Here is a 20,194-nt window from a genome sequence, read left to right on the forward strand (position 1 = left end):
TCCAAAATGATGGTATCCACATAGCCATGTCAATCCCAAGGAGAACTCACATTACTAAAACCAGGAAAGAGTTACACTTATTACCAGTACAACAACACATTAATTTCAAAATGGGATCACTAATACACCGCTCGCTTTATGGAAAAGCCTCAAAGTACCTAAAAAAAAAGGTTTTTACCCTACAAAACGGTTAGAGATCTACGATCGTCAGATCTGACCCTGGTACAGGGCATCAGAACCAAAAGAACCAGAGGTATGGGTAGATCCTTCAGGGCCCTAGTTCCAGCTTTCTGGAATTCACTCCGAGAGATCTCTTATTGGAACTGCTTCTAAAAAACTTTGAAGACATACCTCGTCTGCTAATTTTAGCTCCCCTGACTCTGAACTGAATAATTATTGCCCTTGTCTTCTCACTATGTTGGTCTTTTCAGGTTTTTGTGAGCACCCTGATGCCTGTGGGTTTTTGGCGCTATAGAAGTAAATAAAAAAATAATAACAAAATTGGATGACCCCAAGATTTTTTTTAAAGAAATCTGCTTCATCTCAAAGCCAGCAACAGTAAGCTTGATTCCAAGTTGGGCACTCTCACAAATAAAGTTAACCTGCACCAGCTGTATCTCGATAAGCATGGTGCCAGACTAGATGAGGCTGAAAACTGGATATAAGAACTGAAGGATACCTTGCTGTCAGTCCCTACCAAGATTAAGGCAACACAGGCAGCCGTTAAGGCAATAACTGCTAAGAATGAAGATTTGGAGGGGCATAACGTTGGTTGGATGTTTGGAATAGGAGAAGCTCAAGGGCCTAGCTGAATGGAATAATTTGTGGAAATAATTTGCATGACAGTATTGATAGTATTTCATCGAAGTGAGCTATCTGTGTTGTTCATGGTAGAGAGAGCCACCAGATTCCCACAAATAGACCTATACCTGGGGCCCAGCCACGACCAATCATTGCACGCATCCTCAATTATCGTGACCGAGACACCATGCTAAGGCTGTCACGATTGAAAGGAGACCTGACATATGATGGGGATCAGCTCCAGATCTTCCCAGATTTTTCATTAACAGTCCAAGCCTCCAGAAGAACCTTTGCAGTAGTTAAGCACAAGTTCTGTGACAGGAATATCAGCTACTCCATGCTTTTTCCTGCTGGATTACAAATTCAGTATGAAGTAAAAGTCCAGTTATTCACTTGACCTAAAGCTACTAGTGTATTTGTGGAAATGATCACAAAGTCACTGACCAAGAGGGGCCAGAGGTCACAGGATGGCGACACAGGACACAGTATTGATTCGTTAGTGGTTCCCTTACTTCCGATGTATTGACAAATGGTAGCTCCTGATGGGAAACATAGTGCTCTTGGATAGACCCTTCTTAACTGACGGTGGTGGGAGGCTGGAAAGATCATCGGCAGATACTGTCATTTTATTGCAATTTCAAATCAGTATTTTTGACAAATACGTAATTCAGATCTGGTACTGGATACAGTGCAAGTGCCCCATTCATTTACTGCTCAGTTGTGGTTGGGGTCGGGAGGGTGTCAGTGATTCAGTAGAGTTGGGGTTGTTCAGGTAGGTGGGGAAGGAGGGTGTTATGTGGGGTTATTTTGTTATCGTTATTGTTGTCCAGAGTGTCCAAGGAGGAGGGTCATGTAGGGAGAGGAGGCTTCACATTTTAGCTAAGGCTCCACATTTCAACAGGGATGAAAATAGATCCCAGTAGTGAGCAAGAGTGTGAGATTCAGATGTGAGACACTGTGCTGAATCCAGTGTATGTCAGCATTGTGGATGTATAAAGCACATGTCAGCTAAAAGGTGAATTTGGATTTGATACTGTAAAACATGATGTTAGCATTTTACTCCACAACACTCTCATGGACTGAATTGCTATGAACCCTAAAAAACTAACATTTGCTAATCCCTATCCTCTAACTCCTAAAATATCCCCTACTAATATTTAGGACAAGTCAGTCCATTAATTTTGTGAACAAACGTTGGTACAAATTGATAACTGATTAATTTGAAATGCAGTAAATAAATGTAAATAAATGTGGAAGGATTAGATGTGTGATGGATATGTACACGATTTGATGTGAAGCGATCTGTCCAAGTAGGTCCAACTGGAATGCAGCTCAGGGCAATGTAACACTTCACATCCGTTTGCTGCAATTCCATGCTGCTCGATCTAATCACATGCTCTGGAAATTTCTGGACTATGGTTGATTGAAAGGGAGGTGTTTCTGATGGAGTATGACATCACAGAGAAAGGCAGGCACTTTTACATTTCATGTCAGTAAAATCTGTATCCATATACAGTCTCAGGGAAAGGGTTCAAAAAGACTTGCAGGAGGCTGGCTCTCTCAGAAGGCTGGCTGTCAATTTGAAGCACTCACCGTCCCTGGGGGAAGTGTCCAGCAGTGGCAGGCAGGCTGACAGAAGGCTTCGCAGAATCTATTGAACAGCAAAGGCGGTGAATCAGATAAAGTATGCTCTTGTCCGGGCAGCTAGATGGAGATCGTTTGGAGTCCGGGGAGCACACACACAATCAAGCATTATTTCTTGAGTGAGTTCCCAGTTAAATTGAGGAGTGTGAAGAGGCAAATATGTTATGTTATGGTACTTTGCATTTATATAGTGCCTTATGCACCATTGGTATGATCTCAAGGTGCTGGTAGGTTGAACGCCCTCGGGAACGGAAGTTCAAGTCAGTATAGAGAGGAGAGAGAGTCATAAGGTGCGTGTGAGCACCGGATATGTGTGCAGAATTTGTGGCATTCGTGTGATAGCTGCTTCTTAGCGGTAGGTGTGGTGGTTGGGAGGTCAGGAATATGTGTTTGTTCTGGGAGGTTATTATGCAGACAGATTCTGGCTGCATTAGGCCCGAGGAGAAAGCCTAGGCTGGAGTGTGTGTGACCAACTGTGATTAGTTAGGATGATGGGGAGTATGAGGCAAGTGATGGTATAAGAACAGCTATACTGAATGGTGTCATAGTATCACTGTGTTTTAGGTGAGTGATGGTGTAAAGAAGAGAGTAAGCGTGGAGATGTTATATGGTGGTTTACCTTAGGTGCTTGGGAGCAAGCACAGTCTTATAGTTCCATGCATCCGACCGTTCCATGCATTCCGAATGTTTCAAGGACTCCAACCCGTTCCATGCACTCCAACCCGTTCCATGCACTCCAACTCGTTCAATGCACTCCAATACATTCCATGCACTCCAACCCGTTCCATGTATGCACAACAACCATGTTATGCACTCACGCTATTCTATGCACTTCAATCAAATATCATAGATTAACAGGTGTGTGTGTTAGTCGAGGGCTCTAAATTAGGCATTTCTAACAGTTATAGCGTAGAACGATGTGTTTGCATTTCTAAATATAGTTAGCTGTTTTCATATTCTTATCCATTCATGCAACAGCATTCAGATGTAACAGAAGTTTATAATCTGCCGAGATTATTTGCGAAGTTCAAGGTCAAATTTAGCAGATCTCTGGGACTTTATCGCAAATAGACTGTTTTGAAACCCATTGCAGGAAAGGCTCAGTTACCGCATAGAAGAGCATCTTGAAGCCTAATTATAGCAATGCTCATTCCTCGCAGGGAAAAAACTGCAAATGAGCTGTGTTTTACGCACACCTGGTCTCTGCGGAGGTGTTGGGGCACGGTTACAGCCCTCCCTAAATTTGAATCTCCCCCTTCAGGCCTCTCCCTCCGTAGAAAAGCTATGAGCGGTGGTACATGGTGATACTGCTCCTGCATGGAGATAACAGTGTGTGAGTGCGCCAATCTGTGATTGTTGTACCTCTCAAACCCTTCACCCCAAAGTACGGTTTCTGTGAGCATACGCCGGCCCATAAAGCTCACCTGTGAATTATGGAAGATAAGCTCTCTGTCCTGCTACTTCTGGCAGGGGCGCGTCGAGTGGGATCTAGTTCCTTCATTGATCCCTGATAAGGATTAGTCCAGTCCAGCTGCGACTATGCTTCTCCTTATGATTGGTACGTCTTTCTTGAGCTCTTGTGATGCTGTTCATCTGTTTAATGTCTTTATATGTTGTTCCTATTTATGCTCGCAATAATGTCTCTCTTCTGTTTTCTTCCCATAGATGCAAATGCGGCCTCAATGCAGCTCTGAGACGCGATATGCGGCCGGATGGAAGATGGATGCTACTGCAATGTTCGACAGCAGGTAAGTGATGGTTTAAGGAAAAGCACGAAGTATGGCGAAGCGCAACCTTAAACTGACTGTTTTTTTCAATGTCTAACCTTGTCTTGCAGACGCTGCTGTCGACGATGGAGCGTGTCGTGCTGCGGAGCCAAGATGAAGATTTCGGCGTTCCGGAAAGTGTAAAGATGAATACTTTGTTCGCCGAAGAGATGTACAGGTAAGAACAGCTTCCCCCAGTTGGTAAGTATGCTGGCAGGAAGCAGGATGTCCAGGAAACAGGATCTTCAAAGGTAAGTCTGACCTCAGGCGACGGTGAGCGTTACGCTGATTGCAAGTGCTGAATAACGCGAAGCGTCTGTCTTGAGGATCGGGGCAGCTTATATAGCTGAGATCGTGGGCACGCACATTAGGGCTGGCTTACCAGCCACACTCTGCCACTCCTAGATAGTGAGCACGTGCAAAGGCAATCCATTAGCAGCCACACCCAAGAATACACTTGGGGCTGCTTAATGGATGGAATGTTCAAGGTTAATGTATCCTACTTAATGGATGGAATGTTCAAGGTTAATGCATCTGAAGTGCTATGTCCATAATAAAAGCTTTTTGGTGTTAAATGGATGTTCTTGTTTACTTTTGTTCATGAGCCTGGCGCCAAAGGCACCAGGACAGTGTCCACCCAGGTCTCCTGTGCATGCGACCCCTGCATGCCTGTGCCCCTGACTTCATGACCATGACAGCACTCCCCCTAAAGGCCCCTCTCAAGGGTGGTTCTCCTCCCGGTCCTGGTTTGGTGGGATTATTGCGATGGAACTGTCTGATTAAACACAGAGCATGGACGTGTTCACTGGGTTCCCAATTTCAGTCTTGAAGTCGGTAACCTTTCCAGTCAATTAGGTAATACAATTTTGATCAAACCACCTTGGAGTCCAGTATGGATTTGACTTCATATTCTGGTTCTCCCTCTATTACTTTGGGCTCTGGCAGAGAACTAAGCTGTGTATTAATTTCATGGGTTTGAGGAGAGAGACATGAAATACGGGTGAATTTTCATGTGAAATGGTAACTCCAATTTCATGGCGACAGGATTGATTATGGACTTTATAGTATAGGGGCCCAGGTATCTTGGGCGGAAAGCTCTTGGCCCCTTCAGGGGAATATATTTGTATGATAACCACACCTTTTCTCCAATCTGGTAGGCGGGAGCTTCCTTCCGATGTCGATCAGCAAACAGTTTTTGTCTTTCCTTAGCCTTGGTCAGATGCTCTGTCGCCTCCTTAAGAACCTGAGTGATGGTTTTATGCACGTTTTTTAAATACTGATGTCCTCGGATGTCTTCCATGAACAGTGTAGAATGGTGTTTGCCCTGTGCTTGTGTGAACTGAGTTGTTGTATGCATACTCAGCTATCCAGAGTATATTTTTCCAAGAATCCTCGGACTGTTGCAACGTACACCTGAGATATTGCTCTAAAGTTTGGTTGGTTCATTCAGTTTGCCCATCAGTTTGAGGGTGATGGCTTGTGGACAACCGGAGATCGATTTTGGCAATCGTACATTTTCTCCAAAAGGCAGAAACAAATTGAGTTCAGGGATCAGATTCTAATATTGCTGGAAATCCATGCAATCGAACAATTTGCTCTAGGAACACAGAAGCGAGAGTTGACACAATTGGGGGTCCCTTCTAAGGGATGAAATGGGCCATTTTGGAGAATAAATCCACAACGACTAATATGGTGTTGAATCCATTGCAGGGTGGAAGATCTGTGATGAAGTCCATTGACAGGGTATGGCAAGGTGCTGGCGGTACTGTTAGGGGATGCAGTAAGCCAGCAGGGTTCTGTTTCTGAGACTTGTGTTGTGCACAGACTGTCATGACCTTGAACCTAGACTATGGGTCTGGGGCACCATGGCCCCCGCCTCAGTACTGTTACAAGGCCAGAAAGGCCCACGCCAGCTCGTTGCGGGTGCCTTGGACGCAATTCTGGCGCCGTTGGCATCAGTTTCACTTGGCAAGTATGGGTTCCAATGGACAATGGGTGAACATGGCTGCCTCCACAAGGATTATGATGGAACTGCAACAAGCAGTCTAGCTTCAGGGCGGGGTCTGCCCCATAGGCACCAGGGATACCTGCCGGGTATTTAAACCACGCCTGGCCCAAGGCATGCGCTTCGCATTATTCTGCTTTTGCAGCGTGACGTTCACCGGGTCCTGCTCAGCATCCTGGCCTGCATGGGTGAACAACTCTAAAGAACAACGCTATCCTTACCTGTTCAGCTCCAACTCTCCTCCATCCAGTCGGAGCCTTCGGGAACTTTTCCATCGATCTCCTGCTACATCTTTAGGACAATAGAGGCAAGAATCAGAAGCTACTTACCATCTCTCCTGGAAGGCCTCCGCCATTCCGAACATCATCACAGTGTTTGGTCCCAATACATCACTGCTTCCAGGAATTCTCCACAACCTGTGAAGAACAACAGCACAGGTCAGTCGACTTTCAAGGACGCTTTCAGTGCTGCATCAGGCGCATCCTTACCTTCTCGAACTCAGCCGTCAGCCTCGGCTCTCTCCATCAGCCTCTACAAGACAAGAGAAGAAGGTTATTGGGGCATTCATCAATATAGACATTACTCAAAAAACATTAAAGATTTTCCTGAAAGATGGAGTCGCAGCCGGTCTGGACTCTAGGCAATCGCCAGTGAAGTAAGTCGGCGGATCAAGCCAACAACGACGCGCCCCTGTCCAGCACGGCAGGACGGAGAGCGCAACATTACGAAAATCAAGGTGAGCGAAGTCCCAAGGGAAAACCGCAAGGGGAACGCAGGGAGGTGGGTCTCTGAAGGGAAGGTGAAGTCGCTAAAATCCCCCTCCTATCTTCTAGAACTGATTCCTGGCAGAACGAAATATGGGGAAGGTGCAGTGAACCCAGAAGTGGCGCAGACCAGTCGAGAGGCCTCCCTGTGGATACAAGGTGAGCGTTACAGAACGCGAAGCCGTACTTAATAATCCACCCGGGCGCCCGGTATGGAAACCTCAGAGACTAATCAGCTGGCCCAATTGTTGGGGCAGTTGCGCGCAGAGGTCCACTCTTCACAGCAGGAAACCAACGCCTTGCGGAGAGAACTAATTGTGACCAAGGAAAGAACAGACGACCTAAGTAGGCAACTTCTTCAATCCCAAGTTGGGCAAGCACCGTTTCCAGGGATTGCCCCTCCAACACCAATTCCAGTGAGCAATCAGGTCCAGATCAACCTTCCTGGAACAGTACCATTAGCCCCTCGGGAGCAATTCTCGAGAGATCCCCGATGATATGCAACTTTTATGAACCAGTGTCATCTCCATTTTCTGTGTAGACCTTGGGCATTTCCAACCGACCAGTCGCAGGTGGCCTTCGTCCTTTCCTACCTGAGTGGGAGTGCTGCTGATTGGTCGGTGCCATTCATCAGTCTAGATGACCCCCTATTGCAGGACTTTGGTGGGTTTCAACAGGAGCTGGAAAAGCTTTTCGCCCAACGCCATCATGGGCAGGCTTTAGATAACAAACTTTTGTCCCTTCGACAAGGGAACCAGGACTTGCTTGCATACATCGCCACTTTCAATAGGCTGGTGGTAGAGGCAGATTGGCCTGAGGACAAACGGACCAACCTGTTCAATCGGGGTCTGCAAGGGGAGCTGAAGGATGGGTTGGCTCAAGTGGTGGACCCACCTCGGTATTGTGCTGAATTCATTAGCCTAGTGGTGCAACTAGATCAGCGACTTCAAGATCAAAAAAGTGATCGTAGTAAGCCGGATGCCTGCCCTGTATTTGTGCGACCCAAAGACCAAGCACCTCGAGGGTCTGAAGGTGCCATTGAACCCATGCAAATAGGAGGAGTCAGACCTCCTTTAAACAAAGCCAAACGGGAGAAAAGGAGAGAGCTGACGTTGTTCTTTTATTGTGGCAAGGCCGGCCAATTCCTTAAAGAGTGCCCTGTCAAGCTGCCCAGAAGAACCGTCGGGGCTACAGACAAGGTGAACCCCGGTGAGGAGTCGGAAAACTGCCAAGCCCGGCAATTGTAGGGGTCCAATTGTCGAGCGAGGAGATTCAACTACAGACCTCCCATTTTGCTCTAACTGTGATCTTAATCACTCACCAGCACCCATCTGTCATGCATTCAATGGAAGCTTATATCGACAGTGGAGCGGTGGGGAACTATAAAGATCAGGACGTCGCAGCAAAGATGGGGCTACCACTCTGCCCTAAGTCAACCACTGAGACGGTCACAACCGTTGACGGCACCGATATCGCCTCGGGACCTGTGTCTGGATGTACCACAGAACTCACCCTCATGTGTGAGGATGGACATCATGAAATCTTCACCTTCGATCTGATCAAGGCACCGCAGTTTCGGCTAATCCTGGGAATGCCGTGGCTAGTCGCACACAACCCACAAATCAACTGGGGTGCCCGTGAATTGGTTTTTGCCCATGGCTACATGCACACTTGCTACCCAAAAGGTCAGAAGGGGAAGCACGCCAGTTCTCCTGTGCGTGAGGGTGCAGTGAGCGTCCTGGGAGGACTCGCTACGCTGTCAGTGCACTATCAAGACTTTCAAGACGTTTTTCAGAAAGAGCAAGCAAATACTCTGTCCCCTCACAGACCCTACGATTGCCAGATCGATCTGCTGCCGATGCCCGGATTCCGTGTGGGTGTATCTATGCGCTACAGAACCGGAAAACCAACATCTGAAAACATATCTAAAGCAATACCTAGCCAATGGCGTTATCCTCCCGTCCAAGTCATCGGCCGCGGCTCTGTTATTCTTCGTACCGAAAAAAGAAGGGGACTTGAGAACTTACATCGACTACCGTGCCCTGAACCAAATTAACATCAAAAACCGTTATCCTCTGCCTCTGATCCCAGAGTTACTAGACCAGGTCAAAGAAGCCCAGATCTATACCAAGTTGGATCTTAGAGGGGCCTACCATCTAGTGCGCATTAAAGAAGGGGACGAGTGGAAAACGGCATTCCGCACCAAGTACGGCCTATATGAATATCAAGTAATGCTGTTCGGTCTGTGTAATGCCCCAGCCGCTTTCCAATACTTCATGAACGATGTGCTTAGAGAACTCATTGATGTCTGCGCCCTAATGTACATTGATGACATCCTAGTGTACTCAATATTTGAGCAAGAACATGTAGGGCATGTACGAGCAGTCCTGTTCAAGCTTCGACAACATCACCTCTACGCCAAGCTCGAGAAATGCTCGTTCCATGTAGCGGAGGTGGAGTTCCTGGTTTTGTCATTTCACCTAAGGGGATAGGCATGGACGCTCACAAAGTTGACGCAGCCCTCAACTGGCCAGCACCCAGTTCCATTAAGGGTGTCCAGAGTATGCTGGGTTTCGCTAACTTTTACCGCCGTGTTATTCCCGGGTTCTCCCAAATTATGCACCCGATTACTTCACTATTACGGAAATGTAACAAGACCTTTCGTTCAGAAGAGGCGGAGAAGGCTTTCCAAGAAGTCAAGGCGAAGTTTGCTACGGCCCGATCTTGCAGCATCCACGTCCAGACCTTCCCTTTATTGTAGAAACAGATGCGTCTAGTATGGCGATGGGCGCAGTGTTGTCACAGAAGTACCCGCACACAGGCCAACTGCATCCAGTGGCCTTTTGGTCACGGAAGTTCACGCCGCCGGAGCTCAACTATGCCATCACCGACAAGGAGCTGCTGGCCATTAAGGCCGCATTCAAGGCTTGGCGACACTACCTATTGGGAGCCAGACATACCATCACTGTGATAACAGATCACCGAAATCTCCAATATTTGAATGATGTGAAAGCTCAGTCATCTCCGCAGCTACGTTGGGCCCTTTCTTTGCGGAGTACGATTATGTAATCACGTATCGAGCCTGAGTTAAAAATGGCAAAGCAGATGCCCTTTCGCGCATGGGTACGGAGGAAATGGCACATGTACCTCCTAACCCCGTGGACATTATCCCTGGTGATAGAATCCTAGGCATCACCACCACCATGACCCAGGACGAGCTCTTATACGAAGTCCGGCAAGTGCTAACTCAAGAGCAACTACAAGAATGGGGTTCCAGAGGTGAACACTATTGTGTTAAGGACCAAATGTCGTACTACAGGAACCGGCTGTTCGTGCCGGTGAAGGAACTGCAAGAACAAGTCATCTCAGAGTACCATGACTCTCTCATAGAAGGACACCCGGGAATTGCAAAGACCTTAGCTAAAGTGAAGAGGAGTTACTGGTAGCCAACGTGGCGCAAAGATGTAATCGAATTCATCACGTCTTGCGGAATCTGTGCCCAGAACAAGTCCTCCAAGCAAAGACCCACAGGGCTCCTTCAACCTTTGGACATTCCGCCGGCCCCGTGGCACACACTGTCCCTAGACTTTATTACTGATCTCCCTTCTTGTCAAGGTTACGACACCATCCTGGTAGTCGTGGACTTATTCTCTAAAATGGCTCACTTCTTTCCATTCAAGGGTTTGCCTAACGCCTCCGGCCTCGCCCGGATCTTCCTCGAGCACATAGTGCGCCTGCACGGATTCCCTTCGGCCCTAATATCGGATCGAGGAACTCAGTTTGTGTCCAACGTCTGGAGAAAATGCTGCTCTCTAGCCCAGATAGACATCCGACTGTCCACTAGCCACCACCCCCAAACAGACGGTCAAACGGAGAGAATGAACCAGACCCTCGAGCAGTACTTACGCTGCATGCTCCACTAGGCAGAGGGGGATTGGAAGGACCTCTGATGGATCGCCGAATACGCCTACAATAAATCGTTGCACAGCAGCACTGGACAAACAACATTCTTTATGGTTTACGGAAGACATCCGCGCACGTCCGAGCTAGACATCCCGACGACTCTGGAAATGCCAGCCATCACAACCCTCCACACGACCATCTTGCAGGCTTTCAAGAGAGCTGAAGAACATCTGCAACTAGCCAAGGCGCGCCAGAAAAAATATGCGGATCAACATCCCACCAAGGCCCCGGACTACCAAGTAGGGGATCAGGTGTGGCTAGCCTCGAAACACATACATATGGAGGAGAAGGGACATCCTGGTCTCTACATATGTGAGGACAAAACTCTACTATTTGGTGGACTGGAAGGGCTACAGTCCACAGGACAGAACATGGGAGCCCAGTGAGTACATCCATGCTCTGCACCTGCTTCAACGTTTTCATCGAGAGCACCCTGACAAGCCAGGACCGGACAGGAGGGTCACCGTGAGAGGGGCCTTGGGGAGGTGCTGTCACAACCTGGAACCTAGACTATGGGTCTTGGGCACTATGGCCCCCGCCTCAGTTCTCTTACAAGGCCAGAAAGGCCCACGCCAGCTCATTGCGGGTGCCTGGACGCAATCCTGGCGCCGTTGGCATCAGGTTCACTTGGCAAGTATGGCTTCCAATGGACAATGGGTGAACATGGCTGCCCCCACAAGGATTATCAGGTAACTGCAACAAGCAGTCTAGCTTCAGGGGGGGGTCCGCCCCAAAGGCACCTGGGATACCTGCTGGGTATTTAAACCACGCCAGACTCAAGGCACGCGCTTCACGTTATTCTGCTTTTGCAGCGTGACATTTACCGGGTCCTGCTCAGCATCCTGGCCTGCACGGGCGAACAACTCTAAAGAACTTCGCTATCCTTACCTGTTCAGCTCCAGCTCCTCCATCCAGTCGGAGCCTTCTGGAACTTTTCCATCGATCTCCTGCTTCATCTTTAGGACAATAGAGGCAAGAATCAGAAGCTACTTACCATCTCTCCTGGAAGGCCTCCGCCATTCCGAACATCATCTTCGGCGTTTGGTCTCAATACATCGCTGCTTCAGGGAATTCTCAGCGACCTGTGAAGAACAACAGCAAAGATCAGTCAACTTGCAAAGACGCTTTCAGCGCAGCATCTAGCGCATCCTTAACTTCTCGAACTCAGCCATCAGCTTCAGCTCTCTCCATCAGCCTCTACAAGACAAGAGAAGGTTATTGGGGCATTCATCAATATAGACATTACTCAAAAAACATTAAAGACTTACCTGAAAGGTGGAGTCGCAGCCTGTCTGGACTCCAGGCAATCGCCAGTGAAGTAACTCAGCGGATCAAGCCAACAACGACGCGCCTCTGCCCAGCACGGCAGGACGGAGAGCGTGACATTACGAAAATCAAGGTGAGCGAAGTCCGAAGGGAAAACCACAAAGGGAACTCAGGGAGGTGGGTCTCTGAAGGGAAGGTGAAGTTGCTAAAATCCCCCTCCTATCTTCTAGAATTGATTCCTGGCAGAACGAAGTCCGGGGAAGGTGCAGTGAACCCATGAGTGTCCCAGAACAGTCGAGACGCATCCCTGTGGATACAAGGTGAGTGTTACACAGACACTGCAGGTTTGAATAAATTGGGCATTGTCTTTTCGCCAGGTTGGCACCAGTAGTTTTATTTTACCTTAGCCTGAGTTTTAGCTATTCCTGGGTGTCCTTCCAGTAATGAATCATGGTAATTTGTGATGATTTGCTTTTGCAGTTCTTGGTCTTGGACATATAATCGTCCTTGGAAATACGGTAGATTGTCTTTGATGGTGTACTGGTCACCTTTTAACAGCCATTCCTGTTGTGTTGATTGATCCATCGGGGATTCCAAACTGGTTCTTTGGTCATCCACACATGTGGTGGCAGCTATTCTGCCTTTCCTTTCCTCAGGAGTTATGGCCACAGGGTCGGATGCTGTAAAAGCCTCTTTTTCTTCACTCATGCATGATAGAGCGTCTGCTTTCCCATTGCGTACTCCAGGTCTAGAAGTATTAATAAAATCGTATTCCGCGAAAAAGATAGCCCGACGAAGTTGACGCAAGGATTGTGCTTTGGAGGTTTTCAAGTATTGCAAGTTACGCTGGTCCATGTTGACAGTGACCGTATGTCTCGCCCCAAGAAGGTAATGTCTCCAGGCCTTGAATGCTGCTTTAATCACCAGTAATTCCTTATCTGTGATTGCGTAGTTAAACTCGGGGACTGAAAATTTGCGGGACCAGAATGCGACGGGGTGTAGTTGTCCTGTTTCAGGGTCTCGTTCTGACAATACTGCTCCCATGGCTATTTTTGAAGCATCTGTCTCAACTATGTAAGGTAGGTCTGGCCATGAGTGTCAAAGGACTGGTGCTGTAGTGAATGCTAGTTTCAACTTCCGGAAGGCTTCTTCAGCTTCTGTCAACCAATGGAACCTTTGATTTTTCTTTAACAAGGAGGTAATTGGATGTACAATTTGTGAAAATCCGGGTATAACCGACGGGAAAAGTTGGCGAATCCGAGCACGCTTTGCACTCCTTTTGTAGATGTTGGAATTTGAATAGATAAGAATGTCGTCAATGTAAACAAGAGCGCAAACGTCCAGTAGTTCACGGAGTACATCATTCATAAAGAATTGGAACGCTGCAGGTGCATTGCATAACCCGAAGGGCATGACATGGTATTCAAAGAGGCCATACTTTGTGCGGAAGGCCGTTTTCCAATCGTCTCCCTCTTTTACTCTTTCAAGATGGAATGCTCCTCTTAAATCCAGTTTTGTGTAGATTTGAGCATGTTTCACTTGGTCCAGGAGTTCTGGTATAAGTGGTAAAGGATATCGATTTTTTTCTCTGATATGTTTGATGGGTCTATAGTCGATGCAAGTTCTTAAGTCCCCCTCCTTTTTAGGCACGAAGAATAAGGGCGAGGAGGCAGGTGACTTGGACGGGCGAATGAAACCGTCCGCCAGGTACTGATCCAGGTAAGTTCTAAGATGCTGATTTTCCTGTTCTGTCAGAGCGTAAATTCTGCTGCAAGGGATCTGGGCTCCGGGTACAAGATCTATTTGACAATTGTAGGATCTGTGCGGGGGCAGAACGTTGGCTTGCTCTTTTCTGAAGACATCCTGGTAATCTTGGTATTCAAGCGGTAAGGAGCTGATGAGGCTCAACACGATTCCTTTCTTCGGTTTCAGATTGGTGTTATCTTTATTGTAACATGTGTCGGCACAATCAACCTTGGGTGGTTTTACCGGGCAGTCACGGAGGAAGTGACCTGCTTGTCCACAATATAAGCAAAGCTGTTGTTGTCTTCTTTTTTCCCTTTCTGCTTTGGTAAGGGGACTTCGTAATCCACCAATTTGCATTGGCTCAGACTGTTCATGTGGTTTAGTTTGATTCGCACAAGGCCATACGTATACTGACTGTCCCTCTGATCTAGCTTGATCCATTTTCTGATTCTGCAACCTATGGTCGAGTTGCACCGTCAGGTCTATGTAGTCCGCACATCTCTCAGGGGGATTCACCACTTGTACCAACACATCCTTAATTTCTCCAGGTAACCCTCGGTAAAAGAGTATAGTCCTCTTCTCTTCTGGCCAGTTGGTCTGGGCTATGAGACATTGGTTGCAAAAGAGGTTCATTGATCTTGACTCCCTTGTCTGAGTTACAACAACTTGTTGTCCAGAGCTTGTCTTTGAGTATGAAGGGTAAACAATTTCTCCATCTCATGTTGAAAATTCCCAAAGTTCCGAAGTAAAGTGTCATCTTAATTTACCAAAGGTATAGACCAGTTGCCACACTACCTACTAAATATGAGAGTACAAACGCCACTTTGGCTTGGTCATTAGGAAAGGCTCCTGGTCTGTACAAGAAATGAAGGCGACATTGGTTCATAAATACAGCAAACTTGTTTGGGTCGCAGATGAAGGGTTCTGGAAGGGCTAGAGGCACTGCTCCTGGACGAACCTCCTGAACCGGTGTTGATTGTTGTGGTTATGGAAGAATGAGAAGAATGGGTCACTCCAGGCAGTGGAACCTGTCCTGCTTGTGCTTGTAGCATTTGTCTTGCCAATTCGTCAGTTCTTTCTCGAGTTACAATAAGATCCCTCCGTGATGCATTGGTTTCCTGTCTTGAAGCATGTTCTTCAGCCTGTAATTCCCCTAGAAAGAGGGCTAACTGATCTGTTTCTGAAGTTTACATAACTCCCAGGCAGAGAGTATTAGAAGCTTTGCGTTCTGTTATGCTCACCTGGTCTCTGCTGAGGCGTTGGGGCACGGTTGCAGCCCTCCTTGAACTTGAATCGCCCCCTTCAGGCCTCTACCTCAGTAGAAAAGCTGGGAGCGGTGGTACATGGTGACACTGATCCTGCGTGGAGATAACAGTGTGTGAATGCGCCAATCTGTGATCATTGTACCTCTCGAACCCTTCACCCCAAAGTACGGTTTCTGTGAGCATACGCCGGCCCATATAGCTCACCTGTGAATTATGGAAGATAAGCTCTCCGTCCTGCTACTTCAGACAGGGGCACGTCAAATGGGATCTAGTTCATTCACTGATTCCTGATAAGGATTAGTCCAGTCCAGCTGTGATTATGCTTCTCCTTATGATTGGTAAGTATTTCTTGAGCTCTTGTGATGCTGTTCGTTCTGTTTAATGTCTTTATATGTTGCTCCTATTTATGCTCGCAATAATGTCTCTCTTCTGTTTTCTTCCCTTAGATGGAAATGCAACCTCAATGCAGCTGTGAGAAGCGAGACGCGGCCGGATGGAAGATGGATGCTACCGCAATGTTCGACAGCAGGTAAGTGATGGTTTAAGGAAAAGCGCAAAGTATGGCAAAGCGCAACCTTAAACTGACTGTTTTTTCAATGTCTAACCTTCTCTTCTGTTTTTCCTTGCAGGGGCTGCTGTCGACGATGAAGCATGTCGTGCTGCGGTGCCAAGTGTAAAGATGAATACTTGGTTCGCCGAAGAGACGTACAGGTAAGAACAGCTTCCCCCAGTTGGTAAGTATGCTGGCAGGAAGCAGGATGTCCAGGAAGCAGGATCTTCAAAGGTAAGTCTGACCTCAGGCGATGGTGAGCATTACGCTGCTTGCAAGTGCAGAATAACATGAAACGTCTGTCTTGAGGATCGGGGCAGCTTATATAGCTGAGATCGCGGGCACGCCCATTAGGGCCAATTTACTAGCCACACCCTGCCACTCCTAGAGAGTGAGCATGTGCAAAGGCAATACATTAGCAGCCAAATCCAAGAATACACTTGAGGCTGCTTAATGGATGGAATTTTCAAGGTTAATGCATCCTGCTTAATGGATGGAATGTTCAAGGTTAATGCATCTGAAGTGCTATGTCCATAATAAAGCTTTTTGGTGTTAAATAGATGTTCTTGTTTACATTTGTTCATGAGCCTGGCGCCAAAGGCTCCAGGACAGTGTCCACCCAGGTCTGCTGTGCATGCAACCCCTGCATGCCTGTGCCCCTGACTTCATGACCATGGCACTGTGCTTTTAATGTTTCATTTTCACCTTTGATTTTCAAATTTAAATGTCATGTGAACATTGTGCATTGCACGTTTTGTTTTTGTATTTTGCATCTTTCTAACTTCTGATAAAGAAACCAGGAGAAAGTTGAATTACCCTCAGCGTACTTATTATGTGTTATGGTCTTTTGTGGTAACACAGATAACAAGTGGAAGTTGCAATTGACTGCAGGCCATAACTTCATATTGCAGTTTGCAGTAAAATACAAAGCAAAATTGGTCACTGTGAATTGGGCTCTCCTCAGGGGCTCTGTATGAATGACAGTATTTTGTTTACATGGTAAATGTATTCCGAGATACCGCCAAAAGGGCATAACGTGGTATTGGAAATACAAAAATGCAGGGACATTAAATTATGATCTAGAGTGTACTAGGTCCAGCATTTGGTTACCATTAGTGACCCCGGTATAAGAACAATTATCAGGCAGTACTCCATATTTAGGTCTCAGCACTATACCACGAGCTATCCCAACAAGCTTGACAGATTTTTGGTGCTTTGGTCAGGAAGCGGTTAAGTAATTAATGGGTGTGGCCTCACATAGTATAGCATAACCATATTGTACACTCATTCCCTGAGTTAAAGCTGGGAGGTAGCATCTGTACTGTGTGCACATTGATTTTGTTATTGTTTTATTGGCACTAGTCCCACCATGTCTCAGATTGAGGCTGAGTTTTCTGAACTATCGGATTACCTTGAGGCAAAACTTTTTTCAGTTTGTAACCTGGTCATCTGAAGAGCTGATACCATGGAAAGACAGGATTTGCAATGAAATGGAAAAAGAGTCCTCTGTGAAGGTATTTTTGATAAAGGAAGCATTGTGCAAACACGTCTTCTTAGACTGTTTCAAGCCTCAGAATGCAAACAACAGAAAGACTGACAGGTTTTTTGCATTAAGGTTTCTGCTACAGAGATCCATAAATCTGTGAGGGAAAGACTTTGAGGTCATAAGCAAATTCCAATGCGATTTAGATGCGTAACGAGAGCAATCATTACAGATGGAAAAACATGGGGAGTTAGACACGCAATTGCAGGCCAAATGTACAGGATTTAGTGCCTGGCTGGCTCAGAGAGATAAATAACTTGCTGAAAGTGAGGAAGAGTTAATTCATTTAAAAACAGTATTGGATGATGTAATTGTAATTGTAATTGTTTATTTGTAAAGCGCATATACACAAGTTATGTACTTTAAAGTGTATCAAGGCGGGAAGGGAACAGAGGAATACAAAGTCATTCTTAGGCCTTGAAGATTCCTTATGATCTAACAAAAGAATTACTAGCATATTAGACCTGACAGCATTATTACCAGTGAAATACAATACAGGAAGGAGTCGAAAGGGGTAGGAGAGGGAGAAGACATATAATCCATAGACTACCATGCTAGGACGGTGACATTTCAGATAGTGTAAGTGCATGACAAAAGGTGCGCAGATAGGGGAAGGGAGGAGGAGGAGAAGGATATACAGAAATCACTACTGTACTAGGCCAGACGAACTAGGCCTAGTGCATTCTAGGTAATGTAAGTGCACAGACAGGAAGTGAAAGGGAGGGGCAGAGGAACAAGTACACACAGTCAAGCAGTGCCCTGGGTTAAGTGCAGAGAGGTTACCCTTCTCATGGAGCGAATTCAAGATGTGCAGTAGTGGTGAGCAGACGTGTAGAGGCCCGGGGGAAAGGGCCAAGACTGGTGAGGAAGCCAGGGACCTGTGAGGCTCTGTAGGTACACGAGGCGACCAGTCAGCATAAATGGAGCAGATTTAGGGAAGAGAAGGAGGAGGAAATGGAGAGGAGGTTGGCAAGGGAGAGAGAAAGAGGAAGAGAATAGGAAGGTCTTAAGGAGTTTCCGGAACTTAAGGAGATCAGGCTCAAGATGAAGAGGAGCAGGGAGGTTGTTCCAGAGTAAAGCACCTGCTGAGGATAAAGATCTACCTCCAAATTTCTGTTTGGAAAAATAGCTCACCCGCAGAGAGTTAGAAGAGGACGAGCAGAGGGCTCTAGAAGGAGAGTATTTAGGAAGAGAGAGTTTTAGATAGTGCGGTTCTCGGCCCCAGAAGGCCTTGTGGACTATGCATAGTGTCTTGAACTTGATCCTTGCAGCCACGGGAGTCATATAAAACAGGACAAAGATATTGAAATTTCAGAAATTCAGACCCTTAGAAAAGATAATCGTGAAAAAGATAAGGAATTCTGTGCCATGGAACAAGAAATATTTCAATTAATGGAAGAGAATGAAGAAAAAATTAAAGCAGTTGACCGTTGTCAGGCACAGATCAAAGAGTTGTAAAGAATAATCACTAAAGTCAGGGACGAGAATTACAATTTTCACGATGAAGCACAGCCGCTTCATGCGCAGTGCAGAGAATTGAAACAGCAAATCTTTAATTTTAAGTCTCAAGAAAAGCATCATTGCACCACATTCACTGAAGCTGAATTTAATAACAGCTATAGCCAGGGACATTTGCCAGCAGCTGTCCACAAGACCAGGCCTGGTTATGATCCAATATTAGGGTATGAAACACCCGAAACTGCTCATACACATTCTCACCCACAAGAGAACAGGAGTGAGGGACAAAATGGCACATCCCAGAATGAACCATGTAATGCTTTAAAAAATATGAAATCTATCAAAACCTTGATTAAACTGTTCAAAAAAGGAGGAGATTGTTGCATAAAAGATCATTTGGAGGTGGTCCATGATATATTCAAAACCCTTCAGATTCCTAGGGAACTATATGGGCGGCATTTTCACCTCACTTTAGATGTGGCTTCTGCCAGCGTTATCCGTGGCCTGAATGAACAGAAACATTTGTAATGGGTAGATTTTCAGAAAGAAATTAGACAACCATTCTTGCCCTATCAGTCTATACAAGAAGCCAAGAAAGCTGCTTATAGTATGGCTGCACAACCAAATGAATCCCCTCAGCAGTTCTTACCAAACTTAAAAGGGTATTCTCACGTTTTGATGTGACCTTTAACCATAAATAAGTAGAATTTCAAACTGCATACTTCTATGGGCTCCAGAAGAAAATTGTCTCCCAATGAATTCATGAATTTGATAGGGAAAAACCATTAGAATGGATAATTGAACATGCAACCAAACTGTATGAGGTAATATTTAATCAGAAAGAAGAGGAACCTGAACATCAGGAAACAAAGGATTGCACACCAGCTATTTTAGTGGTGAAGTCTGTAAAGATGCCACTAGAATCAGCCCAAACTCAGGCAAAGAATGACATGGCACATAATGAAAGGGGTGTGGCTCAACAGAGAACATCACCCCAAACTACTATGCTCCAATCCATTGATGCCAGCAATAGAGATTCTTACATTAGTCATTGGTACCTTGGTAATTCTCCCAGAGTGGGGTTTTGCCATGATATGCCAGGCCTAAATAAGAATCAAAATCAGATGTACAATGATCAATACCAGACATTAGGGGCCCAGATTAGATCTGGCTCAAACACAGTGGTGTATGGAAATCAAGAAAGACCAAAGTATGTGGACAAATTCATTGAAAATGGAAATCAGCCTAAGGAACAGTTCCCACCAAATGAAAGACAAAATATGAATTATGTACCTTGTCAATATAGTCATTCCCCCCCCACAGGAAGACCATGATCAAAGAATGCTTACACCACGTTCCCCACCTCCTGTGTCACGTGAATCCAGGGGAAACATAACATAAACCAATCTACGGAAACGTACAA

Source organism: Ambystoma mexicanum, chromosome 13, assembly GCF_040938575.1.
Source record: "Ambystoma mexicanum isolate Mex_15411 chromosome 13, UKY_AmexF1_1, whole genome shotgun sequence".
NCBI classification, from domain to species: Eukaryota; Metazoa; Chordata; class Amphibia; order Caudata; family Ambystomatidae; genus Ambystoma; species Ambystoma mexicanum.